Consider the following 17,294-nt stretch of genomic DNA (forward strand, 5'->3'; position numbering starts at 1 on the left):
CCTTTTGCATTCTATTATGTTAAATAATTTTCCTATTCTTCTTCACACTTTCTCCATTTCCCAGTACATTCCTCTTCTTCACCCCTTTCTAAAAATCATCTCATCAGAGTCAACTCACACCCATGCCTTCTGTCTCAGTATACTCCTTATAGCTGCTCTAATAATGATAAATTTCTTAGGAGTTACATGCACCATCTTCCCACAGAGTATGTAAAATAGTTCAACTTTACTGAGTGCATTCTGATTTCTCTTTCATGTTTAACTTTTTATGCTTCTCTTGAGTCTAGTATTTAACAGTCAATTTTTCTGTTCAGCATTGGTCTTTTCATCAGGAATATTTGAAAATCCTCTATTTGATTAAATATCTATTTTCCTTTTGAAGAATTATATTCAATTTTGTTGAATATAGCATGTTATTCTCAGTTGTAATCCTAGCTCCTTTGCCTTCTAAATTATCATATTCCAAATCTTCTGATTCTTAAATGTAGAAACTATTGAATTTTCAGTGAATCTGACTGGAGCTCCGCAATATTTGAATTGTTTCTTTCTGGAAGCTTGCACTACTTTCTCCTTGACCTGGGACTTCTGGAATTGGAATATAATATTCCTGGGTGTTTTAATTTTGGGATCCCTTCTAGGAGGTGAGTTTTTTTCAATCTATTTTAACATCTGTTTTTGGAATATCAGGCAATTTTCTTTGATAATTTCCTAAAATATGATGCCTAGGCTTAAAAAGTTTAAAATTTTTTTATTATTATTATTTTTTGACCATGGATTTCAGGTAGTCCAACAATTCTTAAATCATCTATTCTTGATCTATTTTCCAGGTCAATTTTTCCCCCCAATAAGATATTTCACATTTTTGTCTTTTCATTCTTTTGATTTTGTTTCATTGTTTCTTGATGTCTCATAGAGTCAGTCATTTACTTCCACTTTCCCAGTTCTAATTTTTAAGGAATTATTTTCTTCGGTGAGATTTTTTTTTTCAGGTAGCTTCTTTTTTAATATATTTTTTGGCAAGGTAATGGGGTTAAATAACTTGTCCAAGATCACACAGCTAGACAATTACTAAGTGTCTGAGTCTGGATCCAAACTCAGGTCCTCCTAACTTCAGAGTTGGTGCTCCACCCTCTGTACCACCCACCTGCTCCCTCAATTCTACCTCTTAATAGCTATTTTCTTTAGTGAATTTTTGTACCTCCTTTCCATTTGGCTTATTTTACTTTTTATGGCCTTCTTCCATTGGTGGAGTTTTGTGTCTCTCTTAGCAATTGGTCATTTCTATTTTTAAGATGTTATTTTTTATTTTTATTTTTAAAAATGTGCTTTTAAAACTAAGATGTTCATTCTCTTTTTCACAGTTTTCTTGCATCTCTCATTGCTTTTCCCAATTTTTCTTCTATCTCTATTATTTTATTTTTAAAATCCTTTTTAAGTTCTTCCAAGAATTCCTATTGGATTTGTATACAATTCATATTTCTCTGAGGTTTTGCTTGTGTCTGCTTTGACATCTTTATCTTCTTCTGGGTTTGTGTCTTGATTTTCCCTGACCCAGAATAATTTGTTATCCTCGGGCTCTCTTTTCATCATTTGCTCATTTTCCCAACCTATTTCTTGACTTTAAACTTGAGGTGAAAGTGAGTTCTCCTGGAGATGGGTGAGGGGACTATCTCAAGTTTCAGGTTTTTCATGCTCCTGTTTTCAGAGCTAGCTCTGGGAATCTAGGTTTCTGGTGCTTCCCAAACAGTGTAATCTAAAGAGAGGTGTGATCACTGTTGACCTGTGCTCTGGTCTTTACTCAGGAAGTCATTATTCCCCTATTGTTAATAGTAGTAGCACTCCTGGTCCCGTGACTATGACCAGGTCCCCCATTCTCCTATAGCCTCTATAGCAAATGTTCTCCCTCTGTCTTAGAAATTATACTAAGGAACCTAACTTCCCTGGGACAACCTTAAGCCCTCCACTTCCCTCTGAAAAATGGTGACCAGGGCCTCAGCTCCCCTGTGCTATTGATCCTTATGATTCTGGGCCTGCAATCCAGAACTGTGTGTGGGCAATGCAACAGGCTCCTTCACCCAGGCCAGTAAAGGTTCATCTGACCAGATGTCTAACCCCACCACAGTTCATGATCTGAGATCTCCCTAAGCAACTACTGCCTAGCCTTGCTCTGAACTCTAGGCTTGCCCTCCAATCTTGGTTGAGATGGACCTTTCCTGTTGACTTCCCAAGTTGACTATGACTGGAAAATTGTTTTGCTTGACCTTTGTTGATTCTGCTCACCAGACTCTGATTTCAAGCTTTAAGATGATATTTTCCATCCCTCTTTTGCTTAAGGGTCATCAATGGATCCACATGACCTTTAAGGTGAAATTTTAATCCTTCAGTTTGAACTTTAAAGCTTTTGACAACAATATTCCAGCCTATGTTTTCCAAGATAATGGCATGTGACTCCTGATCACAAAATCTACTCTCCACATCTCTTATCTACTTGCTGTTCCCTGTACAAGGCTTATCTCCCATCCCTATGCCTTTGCAGAGGCTATGTCCTGTCTTGGAATGCTTTTCATCATCTTCACCTCTTAAAATATCTAAGAGGAAGATAGGAAAGAAAAGTATGGATCTCAAAATAAATTAAAAATTCAATTAAAAATAAAATATGCAAGTTATTATTCAAAAGGAAAGAGGAGGGGGAAATCTCCTAGAACATCTAATACTTAGCTCCTTTCAAGGTTTATTTTAAAGGGCACCTCCTTCAAAAGGTGTCTTTTGATTGTTCAAGTTCAGAGCATCATAGAAATAGAGATTTCAAGCTGGGAGAGACTGTGGTGGTCATCTCAACCACCCCACTCATTTTTCATTTAAAGAAATTGAAACCTAAGTGAGAAGTGAGGGAAGTGAGGAGTATGGAAGGATGACTAGAATCTGGACCTGGGGAGAGGGAACATTCTAAGTAGGGCAAATATGTGAAGGCAAGAAAGTTCATGATATAAACAATATGTATATACGTGTATATACATATATATATATAGTACATATTCATAAAGAGAGAGAGAGAGAGAGAGAGAGAGAGATTGAATATTTTATTAGAAAACCCATTTTTCCCCTAAAGAGGTTATGGTGAGGGTCACGTTACATATCTCAGGATAATCACTGCTTCCTGAAGCCCAGTAGGCAGGGCTGAACAAAATGTCCCAGAAAAATATGGGATACTAGACTGCTGGCTACAGAACAGAAAATTCCAAGTAGCCAAAGAAAATGAATAAGGCCATGTGATTTCTCAAACATAAGTATTCTACCACTGAGCAGAATCATGGAAGCTAAGAGTTGGCTAGGATCTCAAGGTCCTTATATACCTGATCACATCCACTCCTATGGATTTAATGATCATCTCTTTGCTGATGATTCTCAAATCTACCTGTCCTTCCCTAACATTTCTACTGACTTCTAGTCTCCCATCTCCAATGCCCTTAAGAACTGAATGTTCAGGAAACAACTTAAACTCAACATGCTCAAAATGGACCTCATTTTCCTTCTCCCCATCTTCTTACCTTCCCTTTTACTGTCCAAAGCATCCCCTGGAGGAATGACTAGATGAGAACAGTTTGCTTCAATGGCCATGAAGGCCAATGAAGCAGGTACTGTGGAACACTTAGAGCTTAGTAAGTCATTAAAGATACCAAGGTCATTCATTACAGCCTGGGCAATCACCAGTTGTCCTAACTTTGGTCCTATCCCTGGGTTCTGATGACTCTGGAAAGAGAGTGAGGTTGATGACTGTGTGTAACTGCCTCACTTATATCCAATTCACCCACAAATCAAGACAAGATCATGTGATGTCATTGGTCTTCTTCAAAAGCAAAAGGCAAACAACAGCAACTGTAAAAGAGCACACCATCCTTCCAGTCACTCAGGCTCAGAATCTAAAAGTCATTCTAGATCCTATCCAATCTGTTACCAAGGCCTGTGGATTTCACCTCTGCATTATCTTTTGAATACTCCCCCTTCTGTCCACTGACACTGCCCTGACCCTGGAGCAGACCCTCATCACCTCACGTCTTGACTTTTGCAATAGGTGAGTCTGCCTGTCTCCAGTCTCTCTTCGTCCATTCTATCCTCCATTCAGATCCCAAAATGCCTTTCAGCAAGCACAGGTTTAATCATGTTATCAACCCAATCAGTAACTTCCATTGCATTCTTATCGCCTCCAGGATCAAATACAAAATCCTTCAACTAGTATTCAAAGTTTTTCATCACCTGCCCCCTCCCTACCTTTCCAGTCATCTTATACCTCACCCCTCTGCCACATACTCTTCCATTCAGTGATACTGATCTCCTGGCTCTTCCTGGAACAAGACACCCATTTCTTGGCTCCAAATGTTTTCCCTGGTCATTTCCCCTGCCTCTTGGTTTTGATCCCATCTTCAACAGGAAGTTTTTTCCAATACCTCTTCATTCTGGTGCTTTCCCTGTTTTAATTATTGCCTTTTTAATCCTGTGTCTAGCTTGTTTGTACATATTTGTTCGCTTATTCTATCTTCCATTAGATTGTTATCTCCTAGAAGATGGGAGCTCTCTTTTGCCTCTTTTTATCCTTACCACCAGGCTTAGGCACTTAATAAATGTTCTGAACTGAACTGACCCCTCTACAATGATGTCTGAAAGTGGTCATCTAGCACATGGGATCATAGATTGAAAGCTAAAGGGGCTTCAGATATTCTAGATGAAACTTTCAGAGATTATCTGACTCTTCCAGGATCAGCCAGGGGTACAATCTGACCCTTGAGCTTCCTGATTTCATATCCAGTGCTCCATCCCCTACCATGATGTCTTTTCTTAGACATTTGGAGGTGAAGGTCTCATTTCCTCAAGAGGCAACTCATTCCATTTTTGAATGACTAGTGTTTAGGAAATTTTTCCTTTCTTTGACCCTAAAGCTGTCTCTCAGTCATGGTGCCCATGAGTTCTGGTGCTCCCACAAGTCTGATCTCTCTTCCCCAAGACATCCATGATCCCTCAGGTCCCTTTTGGTTCTACATCCCATGATCCCAAAGTAGCCCTTTGCAGCCCAGCCCTACATAGCTGCTCCGGCTGAGAGAGTATCACTGCTGATGGACATTGGCATCAGTCTGTATCATGGCCCGGACTTGCAGCAAGTCTTGCAGCCAGTCGATGGGTCAGACAGACTCATGGCATTGGTCCATTGACACTCTGCCTCATTAACTCCACAGAGGGGCTTCCATATTCCCATACAAAGAGGTTGAATTTGAACTAGCAGGTAAGGAGGAAAACAGGGTGAAGATCTGCCCTGTACAGAGAGAATCTAACAAGGAAGCAGATTATTTGGTCTTTGGGGAGGAAAAAAATGTGTCCAAGTTTAGCTTGAGATCCATGTCAAGTCAGGCTAAGAATAGAAGGAGGCAAAAAAAACTTACATCATATTCTTAATGTTGGACTGGGCTCGTGTGAGGCAGCTGCAAATCTTCATTTCTCTGCAAACAATCCCACACCCTTCTTCACCCCAAAGATTCTACTAAAAACAGAATCTTTTTACAGAATTTTGGAACTCAAAGAGTCCTCAAAGATCATCCAGCCTTATTGCCTTATTTTACAAGTGAGGAATCAGAGGCCCAGAAAGTATAGGGAGCTACCCCAGGTCATCCAGCCAGTTTGTGACAGCCCAGGGACCCCACCTCTGTCCCCCAATTCCCAGGCTAGGTTCATGCCACTCAGAACTATACCCTTTTTTCTTTAACTATTTACTTGACAACTGCTTGGACTCATGATCTGAGTAAGTATTTTGGTTAGACCTCTGACATTTGGCAAACTCATTTAATGTGACTACTGTCTCCCAACTCTGAAGATGTGGTTTGTCCTTCAGAGAATCCCTTCCATACTGGTCCCCAAGCTATGAAATCTCAAGTGTGTGGCACCTCCTCACTCTAGACTCTCTTCTATTCTAGTGTTTTTCAGCATCAAGGGCTGTCACCCTGGAAACAGAAGACTTGAGTTCAAAGCTACCGTTGTCCCTGACTAACTAGCCAACCCTGGGCAAACCACTGCATTTCCCTCATCTATGAAATGAGAGGTATGGACCTCATGGTCTTTGAGGTCCTCCCAGATCTAGATCTAGGATCAACATCCCCATCCATTCCAATAGAGACCATGTAAGCTGACAAAGAGATTCCACTTCCAATCTATCTCATCTAATCATTATCCCCTTATCAGGTGCACTTATGACTGTCCTTGGGATGAAAAGAGATCCCTGGAAACTTTTATGAGGCCTCATTGTATCCTACCTGGGCTCTTGAGGGCCACATAGGGTAAGTAGTATTAACTCTCCAGAGCCCTTGAAGGATTCAAGTGATGGACCATAGCTGCTACCTGGGACTAGGAAGACTAGGACCAGAGAATCACCCTATTGGGAGACCCACCTGGCTACAAGGTGCAGAAGCCTGTGACTATGTCTCCCTATGACCAAGACCCTTGGTCTTACACTGACTTTCTGTGGCAGAGAGGTAGAAATGGTGACCCATATCCCACCTAGAACTATTGGTCTAACTGGAGGTGCTCAACGTGAGATCTTCATTAAATGACCAGCAACTTAAGACTATAGGAAGGAGCACAACATAACACTGATGTTCTCACAATGAACAAAGACAGAAGACAAGAAGAATTTGGAACTCAATGAAAGCATACCCCATGGGTTCTCCTTGGCCAAGCAAACAAAGAGGCTTGTCTTATTGGTTTTGGCAACACCTCAAAGCAATGAGAAGCATCAGTGCTGCAACCCCCTGGGGAACATCTCTTCTTGCAGAATCCATAATGAAGATAAACAAGATGATGTCCAGGCTGAAAATTGGCCTTACACCCAGGAGGAAGGGGTAGAAAAGTCTATGGAGGACTTTGATACAAATGGCTTCAAAATGGAGGTGGTGCTGAGTAGATAGCACAGATTGTGGTAGGACATAGAATTCAGGTCAGAGAAACAAGAGAGGTTTGGAGATTCCTCAGAAATCCCCTGTTTGTGGGATCAAGATGAGAGTGAGAAAGTTCTGGACATGTTCAGCTCCAGAAAGATTTCTCCAGAAATGAAAACTGGCTATTATTTCTTACCACACAGACTGTGACAGGTCACATGTATGGCATCATTTCAACCTCAGAGAGCTCTGGACTTAAGACCCCTGGATAATTCAATTAGAAGGATGCTTTCTTTCTCAATTTCTTTTAGGTTTTTTTTTTTTGCAAGGCAAATGGGGTTAAGTGGCTTGCCCAAGGCCACACGGCTAGGTTAATTATTAAGTGTCTGAGACCGGATTTGAACCTAGGTACTCCTGACTCCAGGGCCGGTGCTTTATCCACTGCGCCACCTAGCTGCCCCTCTTTCTCAATTTTTAAAAATAATTTGTTGTTGTTCAACTGCTCCAGTCATATTTGGTTTTTTGTGATCCCATTTGGAGTTTGTTTTACAAAGATACTAGTGTGAGTTGTCATTTCTTTCTCCATCTTATGTTACAGAGGGGGAAACTGAGGCACACAGAATAAAGTGACTTGCCCAGGGTCACACTGCTAATAAGTGTCAGATTTGAACACCAATCTTCCACTAGGGCACCTATCCACCCCCAACACATAGAAGGTGTTTGATTAATGTTTAATCTGCTGCCTAGAGCAATGCTTAATTGCCTTGCTAAGTGGAGAGATGTGGTCACCAAGGGGAGCATCAGTCTAAATCACTCTATCATTATAATATATATATACACAAATGGGGCTCCAAATACCTTCTTCCTTCATTTATCAGAAGGTTGGGCCTTCTTTTTGGCATCAGGTCATTCCCTATTAATGGATCTATCCCTTCAGAAAACCTGTTAAGTCCTTATATTGCCATGAATGTCTGACTTCCTCCAAGAGAGTATATTAGACATAGGGAGGGCCCCTCTAGAGACCCTTTCCCCTCACCTTTGGCAGTGGTCCTGGGCAGAGTTACTCTAGCAGGAAATGGGAGGCCACAGCCTCTTCACTTTCAGCTGTCCTGTCTCTAATCTCTGACTTGGCATCATGGCCTGGGCATCTCTTTTGCCTGCACTCTGCTCCATCTTACTTCCTTTCCATCTCTTATTTAAGAAATAATAATAAAACCAACTTTCCCATGTCTACGCAAAGGGTGAGACCATCTACTTCTGTGTAACTCCATAGTTCTTATGTGTCTGAAGGGTATATGGACTGCCAAGGCAGAGTCTTCCCAGAACACCCCTCCCTTGTTCCCTCATGGTAGTCTGTATCAGCCTCACCCTTCCCATGTCCTACTTCAACTTACCCTTGGCTTCCCCAATGTGCCAAAGACTCTCTTTTATTAATAGATGAAGAGAAAGAGTAGATGGTCCTTGTTCATTCATTTCAGCCATGTCTGCCTTTTCATGACTCCATTTGGGATTTTCCTGGCAAAGATACTGGGGTGGTTTGCCATTTACTTCTTTGGCTCATTTTGTAGATGAGAGACCTGAGGCAAATAGGGTGGGACTTGTGCAGGATCAACTAGCTAGTCAGTGCCTGAGGCCATTTTTGAGCTCAGGAAGGTGAGTCTTCCTGACTCCAGTGCCACCTGGCTATTCCAACTAATGATACAGTGAATCTTTAAAAGTGAATGGACCCATCCTGGGGCAGCTATGTGGCTCAGTGGATAAAGCATCGGCCCAGGAGTCAGGAGTACCTGGGCTCAAATCTGGTCTCAGACACTTAATTACCTAGCTGTGTGGCCTTGGGCAAGCCACTTAACCCCATTTGCCTTGCAAAAAAAAAAAGTGAATGGACATGTTTTAGTAAAAGTCTCATTTCTCAACTATATTGGGAACTGAGCCAAATCTATAAGAATATAAGTCACTCCCCAGGCAGTTTTCAGATGAAGAAATCAAAGCTATCTATAATTATATGGAAAAAATGTTGTAAATCACTTGACTTGAGAAATGCAAAATTTCCTTTTGTTCTGTTCCCTTTTCCACATGACTATCATGGAAATATATTTTACATGATTATACATGTATAAGCTCTATCAGATAACTTACTGTCGCAGGGAGTGGGGAGGGGAAGGAGGGAGGGAAGGAAATTTGGAACTCAAAATCTTATAAAAAAAGAAAGTTGAAAATTCTTTATATGCAATTTGAAAATATTAATTACTATTTTTAAAAAGTGAGTGACATATGCTCCATTACTTTATCATCTGCAGAGCCTGGCAAGAGTCTTTGAGCCTTTGTCTGTGAAGTGGAAAGGAGAAGCGATTGCCTTCTACCCAACCCCAGCTGCCACGTGGCCGTGAGCACATGACAGCTAAAATAAAATATATTCATTTTGCTTAGGCAAGACTGAGACAAAATCTCAAAGCCTTTAGGGCCTCTTATTTTATTTCCTTCCTGAGTATAGGTCATCAGATAGCAATCTGGAGATGAATCTGTCTTCTAGAAGTAGTCTTCTAAATTCAAGAGGTCCTGAGTCTCTCAGTTATGACCTTGACTGCTCAGGGGGAGTGTTCATCAATGTAGACAGTCACTGACCAAGGGAGAAACCAAATCCTGGCTTCATTACATTGACATATAGAATCCAGATAAAATGTAGCAGTGCCAATTGTACAATTCTGTTTTAAATCTTTTTAGGAAAGCATGATGAGTCCTTTATGGTTTTTTTTTTAGGTTTTTGCAAGGCAAATGGGGTTAAGTGGCTTGCCCAAGGCCACACAGCTAGGTAATTATTAAGTGTCTGAGACCAGATTTGAGCTCAGGTACTCCTGACCCCAAGGCCGGTGCTTTATCCACTATGCCACCTAGCCGCCCCTCCTTTATGTTTTTTGGTAGGAAATAAATCCCTGTCCCATACCTGATCCTCACTGGATATTCAGTTCTCTTCTACTTCCCAAACTGAACCTAGATCATTTCCATCCATAGATCAAAATCTAAGCTCAACATGGAGATGGCAAGATACAAAGATGATGAGAAAAGGAGTGTAGCCCTCTGGGTAGAGGCAAGACGCCCCTAGAACTACACCTGGTCCAGTACTACCTGGGTGGGCCCAGAGCTACGAGGAACTCTTTAGTGAAGAGGGAAAAGGTAGGGTGCTCCAGCTCCTTGAAGGCGAAATACCGAGAAGCCAAAAGTCAGTCAGTCTTGTTCCTCAAGAAGTTTTGATTTGAATAGGGAGAGACAAACTAGAATCAGGGCCAGGGAAGGAGTTCTTTTTTTTTTCCTTTTTTTTTTTCTATATAGTAAGCACTTATAAATGTTTGGTTATTAACAGAGGTTTAAGTTTACTTAATTTTCTAACAAATATTAAGACTAGAACAAGTTGTCATTATAACTTTATTTCATATTTATAACAATACAATAAACTATCTGGTGGTACAGAAAATTACTCCTACAATCACAAAATATTCACTTAAAAGTTCCTCTTCAGGAAAAATGACCCTCTACCTCTATATCATTCTTCAACTTTATCTTGACTTTAATTTTTTTTTTTTAAACACAGGAGCAATTTGATGAAATAAGTCATCTGGATATCCAATCTTTGTCCCTCACCTCTTTATTAAAACATAGAGAAAATATGAAATGATGAAAATGTTTGGTATTTTCCATTTCACCTATAACCCATTACAAAAATGTTATTGTGCAAGGAATTAGGTAAGAAAAAAGGTAAACAACAAAACCTACAATTTTTCTTTAAAAAAATCCAAGCTTATAATAAGGGCATTCATCAGTTAGTAAGTTAATAAGTGAACAAGAATTCACAATGGCCACTTGTTTACTCTTCTAATCGACAAATGCTTTTAAAATCAATAGCACAGGTAAGTATGGATTTTAAATGGGTTTTAAAATCCCCTCAAGTTCTTACAGTGAGCACTTTTGATGTTATAACTGAATTACTGAAATGTTATGACACACAAAAATTCTAACCAGTGAATGCAATTCAGAGAAGGTTATTTTCTGTACCTAGATTTGTGAGGAATTGTGATACTGTCACTATCCAAATCCTCTAGTGTATTAAAAAGTGGCAGTAGTTACTGTCAATCAATTTCACTCCTTTTTTAGTTCTTTTTACAGTAGATTTTTAGGTACAGTTCTCAATCATGGAAACAGTAATGACAGACATCTAAATACAAAATGCTTGAATTATTTTGTCTGCTTTAAAAATATGGTCAACATATCATTTATTCATTATTAGTACAACAGTAATTTTGTGCTGAGAATTACAAACCATAGACTCTGGGTCTTTTACTTCACAAAGAGGGTCTGATAACAATTGAAAAAAATCAATATATTTCTTAAAAAAAAACTCACGGCAATTTGTTATTAAACTGAAACTACTACAAAAGGAACAACCAATAACCTGACAAAAAATGCACTAAAAATTTTTAAAATTTTAGCTAAGAGTAGTCAGAATTTTTAGTTTACTAACTAATGTTTACACATTTTATGTATTATATTATGAAGCTACCACGCACAAGAAATCAAAAAATAAATCACTTTGAAACCTAAACTGCATATTCGAGGAATACAAGCTTTATAATAAAAAATGTTTGCACACAGTAGTTAGTTGAGAAAAGCTGTTCATTCACCTCTTGGCTTGCAAAAAATATTTTCCAGAATCTACTCCAAATTATTAACAAAACCTTTAACTATTACGTGTAGCAGGTACTCTGTTTTCCCCTTCTATTTCTTCCACCCCTGCTTGGGTCATAAGGTCAGCGATGTTTTTCTCCAGATCATCAATGTGACTGCTCATATCATCAATTCAGCCAATAATCTGATCTGACATGGTCTAAAACTTGTCCTGCATCTGCTGGAGCAGGGTCTGAACCACAGCGGTCAGGTCCTGTACAGTTTTGGGGTCCGCCTCCGCCATCACGCCGGCTCCAGACCGCACTCAGCTTCCCAATTTGTCTCTAAGCAGGGAAGGAGTTCTTGTCTGGAATCCTGGAGATAGTAATTAGATTCAGGATCACTGACTGACTCATCCTCCCCAGAAGGTCTAGTAGTACTGAATCAAGTAGAGAAAAAAGGGAAGGGAATTTGTAGAGTTGAGAGTTTTCCAAATCTTTTCTCATTTGATTCTCATAATAACCCTTGAAATAGGTGAAGATTTTGACAACTGAGAAAACTGAGTCAAACAAAAGTTCAGTTACACAGCTATCTGAGGTTAGATTTGAACTCAGGTTTCACGACTTCAAGCCTAGTACTCAGTGCACTGTTCCACCCAGAAGTCTCTGATTACTACGCCATAACCTGGAGGGACAGATGGATGGACTGTGGAGCCTGGTCAAGCTAGGGTTCATTCAATATAGTGGATACTTCCTCATCATTCCATATATCTAAGCCCTAAGGCTAAAATTCAAAGGTGGAATGGTTTGTGTTCTAGTGACTGGAGGCATTTAAAAATAATGGTCTTTGTTATTATGAACATAACAAATGGCAGTAACCATGAGATCCAGGGTGTCCCAGAAGTCTTAGTGCACCTTGAAGTTTAAATAGTTGCCTTCCTTACAATCTCTGCTTTTACATGTTTATTTGAAATGAGCCAAAGTGCTCTGAGTTGTTTCTGGCTCCTGTGGCAAACCCTTGGACCTGTCAGGGATGTGAGCTCCCTGGGAAGGTCATCTTCTCCTGTTTTCAAACATCTTTATTTTACAATGAGCAGATCCTAAGTGAAAAAGATCCTGGTTCAGAGGCTGTCAAATTCAAGCATCCAGGTCTCCAAAACTGAGTATCATTCAAACAAGATGAAAATGTATATAGGAAATGTGCAAATAAAAATACAATACAAAATAGATATTTAGTTGATGGTTTTCTAAGTCAATATGTGGAGGCAGGGATCCCTTTAACACTACTGTTGTAATCTAACAGCCTCATTATACAGAGGAGGAAACTGAGGCTAGTTGAGATTCGGTACCTTGACTGAGATCCCACAAGTCGTAAGCATCAGAAATGAGATCTGAGCCCAGATTCTCTTAACTCAGGAGTGGTGCACTCTCTATGTTCCACACTCCCTACAAATACATTTTGTTGGCCCACTTTCCCTCCAAGACCATGAACCCAAATGGCCTACTTGTATGATGGTAGCCACCAGCTCTGTGCCTGTTGGCTTTTGCCTAACTAGTAACAGGGAAAAGGAATATTGCATTTAGCCGCCCTGAGATGCTGTGCCATTGTTGTTAAATATGCTCTTAGATTGGTTGTGGTCTCTACTTCCTCCCTGGTACTCATGTCTTTGCTTTTAGTCTCTTCTTTCTTCACCCTGCATCCTGTTGTACAAGTTGGCCCATGTCTTGTGGCACCGTCCCAGTCTCTCTGGAGAACATTTTGTTGTTGTTCCATTGTCTCATTGTTGGGCACATTTTTGGTGGGTGCCTTTTTGATATTCACAGAAAGAGCAGCTAGGATTATAAGTACACATAAGGGTCTTTCCTTGCTGTCCTTAACCTCCTTGGACCTGAGATCTTTGGATCAATGGACAGGAATAATTTAGCAACATTTCTAATAGAACTTTTGTTTTTAGCTATGAATCTACCATAAATACATCCTGTGGGGAAATGCACAGGATCAAAAAACTTGTCACCAATGGCTGATGCACTGCTGGTTATTAAGTCCTTTCTATTTCAGCTGAGACCATCTGTCCTTCGGTAAAACACTGGGGAAGCAAGTCCCTAGGGATGGGAGGGACTTTTTCCTAATCGTAATTTTCCTCTTCTATTTTTGACCATGAAGTCATCTGAGAGAATACCTAGAGCCTCAGTCCCTTAGCTGATGCTGATGCTCTACGTCATGATTGTTCTTGATCCCATTTGGGGTTTTCTTGGCAAAGATGCAGATTGCCATTTCCTTCTCCACTCATTTTATAGATGAGGAAACTGAGGCACATAAGGTGAAGTGATTTGCTGAGGATTACATAGCTGGTAAATGTCTGAGGTCACATTTGAACTCAGGTCTTCCTGGCTCCAGTTCTCTATCTGTGGTGCCACTGAGCTGCTTTAGTAGATATGACCATATATATGGAGGACCACAAAGATCAGTGAAATGAAACATTTATCTGCTGGCTTTCCTACTTTCAGCAAACTAATTTCACCATCAATGATATTGAAACCCCTCCATCGGTCCCTTCCCCCTCAGATGAGATGCTCCCTGTTTGAAGAGCAATTGGGTTTGAAGAAAATGAAACTGAAAAAAGGGCAGGACCTGACTGGTCTGACCAAACACACACACACACACACACACACACACACACACACACACACACACAGACACACACAGACACACACACACACACACACACACACAAATCAGTAAAGTGGAAAGATAACTGGAAATTCTAAGGTCTGGGTTCAAATCCTGTCTTTGATGCATGTTTCTGAGAGGCAGCTCACTCTCCTTTCCAGTGTTTTCTCCTCCCTCATCTCCATCCTATCTTCTCTACTCTGCCTAGGAACCTCTTCACTCTGGAAGCTGGACAACTGATCCCACTGGAAGTCTCCTCTGCATTGTGGTCCCTTCTTCTGTCCTCTGAATCCTTCCCCTGCCTGGCTGGTTCCTCCCAGAACCTGCAATTAGGCCAGCAGCTATATGTCTTCTCGCCTGTACTCCTGAATCTCCCCAGGACTTCCAGTACTCCATTCCTGGAACCTGGTTCCTAAATTTCTCCCCCCCCCCCCCTCCCCCGCTCCTTAATCTCCTTTCAGTATTATCTTCCCACATTAGCATGATGATAGCTCCTTGAGGGCCGGGACTGTCTTTCATTTTATATTTGGGTTCCAATGGCTTAGCAAAGTGCTTGGAACATAATAGGTGATTAATAATTTCTCATTAACTGATTGGCTGACACAGTTCTTCATTTATAAAATGAGCTAGGTTTGAGTTAGCCCAACTCTGTCCCTTCCTGGAGAAGATTATAAATCTAGAAGCCTATGAAGTCACAGCCGGAAGCAGCCCACTTCTAAAGCCCAGAGGGACTGAGGCTAAATTTATCTAACCTATGAAATGAGGAGATCAAATTAGCTGACCCCTAAGGTCCCTTCTCAATTCTCAAGTTATAATCCTTTCTCAAAGAAGGGGAGCATTCAAGGTGGGGGGGGGAGAAAAACTTAGGGATTTCTGTATATTTGTCTTTACTTCCCCTGATTTTCACTGCTTAATAAGAAAATATGATTCTTAATCTCTTGCTCTCTTCTTTAGTGTTTTATTAATAACTGTATTCTCAGTCCTCGTACATGCCTTCTGCTTCTATCCACATTGAAATGACTTCCAAGCATCTGACAACTAAAGAGGTTTAGCAGCTCCTATGACCTCACTGTTGGCAACTTGTCCTTTCATTCACCATTTTTAGGAAATCTCAGAATACTTAAGCTTTCTCTCCTTGATATGTCCTCCATCTGTATAAATTTTGTATAACTTTTGTCTATATAAATTCCAATTCTATTCACAGTTTTTTGTGTCATTTTATAGAATATTTCCCTATTCTTTTCCTTAGATAAAAAAAATTTGTTTGCCATTGTGTCAGATGCTTTCTTTATGTTTTCTTTAGATATGGCTAAAATATTGAATTCCATCATCATCTGGTCCTGAGACTCTTGAGTCATACTCAGTTCTTTCAATATTTCATTTTGGGTTTAGTCTAATTACAAGGTTTTTCATGCTATCTTGGAGCAAAATGTTCAGTTATGGACTGGACATGAATCATAAGATGTATTCCAAACTGTCTGGAGGACCAGACACCAAGAATAATGATTAATAGGTTCATGTGACTATGGAAGGAAATTTCTAGGTGGAGTAGCTCGAGACAGGATTCTGTGGGGCTCCACGTTTATTAGCATTGGATGTTAGTTGAGATCACGGATGACTCATGTGTCAAATGTGCAGATGCCATGAAACGGAGAGTGACAAAGTTAGCAAGCACATTGGATGCCATCAATGGAACCCCAAAGATTTTAATCGACTGGAAAGATGAACAGGGTCTAAGAATATCAATTTTTTTTTTTTTGGTATTTAGACAATTAAAATCTTTATTGGAAACCAGATTTTCTCATACAACATTTTTACAAGAAAAAAATAGTACAACTGGAAACATTCACAGAACACAAACTGGTTTATTAAATGATAAATCAACAACGTAGGAAGAGGGGTTAAACCAATTTCGAGATCGAGGATGCCATTATCAAATAAAATATTATTGACCAATAAAGTTAAAAAATGTATTTTAAAATTTTAAAGGCAGGAAATCTATAAGCCATCAAGTCCATGGGAAGAAAATCCTGACCAAGCTAAAAGCCAGAATGACCCTTAAAGTTTGAATGAGCCCCTTTTCAATAATTAAGCACATAAAACTGTACTACTTGATATATTTTTCCACGAACTTTTTGTGAAATTCTGACTGAAGAGTATCATTTACAAATCTTTTGTCCTTTTTTTTCAGTTCATCTACTCCTTTGGCGCAGTTCTTAAAGATAACATCATCATCCCCCCTTCTCTTTACTTAGAAGTTGGCCTGAGGTTGAGAGGGACCAGTGAGATTAAGGAGAGGGTTTCCACTGAGGATATTTTCCATCTGAATTCTCTCTTCTTTGGCCTTTTGTTCTTGTTCCTTCCGGGCTTGTTCTTCAGCTCTTTCTTTTTTTATTTTTTCTAGTTCTGTCAGTAGAGCAGCAGTGTCATAATCATCACTTTCTTCCTCAAAATCTTCATCTTCATCATCTTCATCTGTTAGAGGATCATCTGCATCAAGATTGGCTGCAGGAATCTGATCCAACTGAGGTTTCTTAGACACAGAAGAAGAGGTTGTGTGCTCTCTAGTTGGATGATCTCTGTTTTTTTCTCTTGCAGCAACTCTCTCTCTCTCTCCCAATTCCCACCTGAAATCACGGTTGCGAACCTCTTTGGGAGCATCTTGAGTTATTTGTCTGTATTTAATCTTTGTATGAGAAGGTAGATCTCTGCTTGAATATTGCTTGGAAAGCTGACTCAAATCACCTTCCCCTTTTACTCTTCCACCTCTTGCAGGTTCAAATGTAGGCCTTGCCGCTGTTGTCATCTTCAGTACTCAGGGGCATCAGGGTCCTGCAGCCCACTGATGTTACTAGAACACCATTCCTCCACCTCCTTAAGAATATCAAATTTAACAGACATAAATGTAAAGTCCTATAGTCAACTTTTAAAAAAATCTGTTTCGCTATTATAAAACTAAAGAGTACAACTAGACAAGAAATCTGATGGGAAAGGGCTGGGGGTTTTAGTGGGTCATAAAGTCCTTAGAAGACAATAGTATGATGTAGT

General features: G+C 40.0%; 2 pseudogenes; both read right to left on the bottom strand.

The window, feature by feature from the left end:
• Positions 1–10,797: 10,797 nt before the first annotated feature.
• Positions 10,798–11,919, bottom strand: LOC141515993 (heat shock factor-binding protein 1 pseudogene; annotated as a pseudogene).
• A 4,407-nt stretch (positions 11,920–16,326) lies between these two features.
• On the bottom strand, positions 16,327–17,052 carry LOC141515994 (spliceosome-associated protein CWC15 homolog pseudogene; annotated as a pseudogene).
• Between the last annotated feature and the right edge of the window lie 242 nt (positions 17,053–17,294).

Source organism: Macrotis lagotis, chromosome 3, assembly GCF_037893015.1.
Source record: "Macrotis lagotis isolate mMagLag1 chromosome 3, bilby.v1.9.chrom.fasta, whole genome shotgun sequence".
NCBI lineage: Eukaryota > Metazoa > Chordata > Mammalia > Peramelemorphia > Peramelidae > Macrotis > Macrotis lagotis.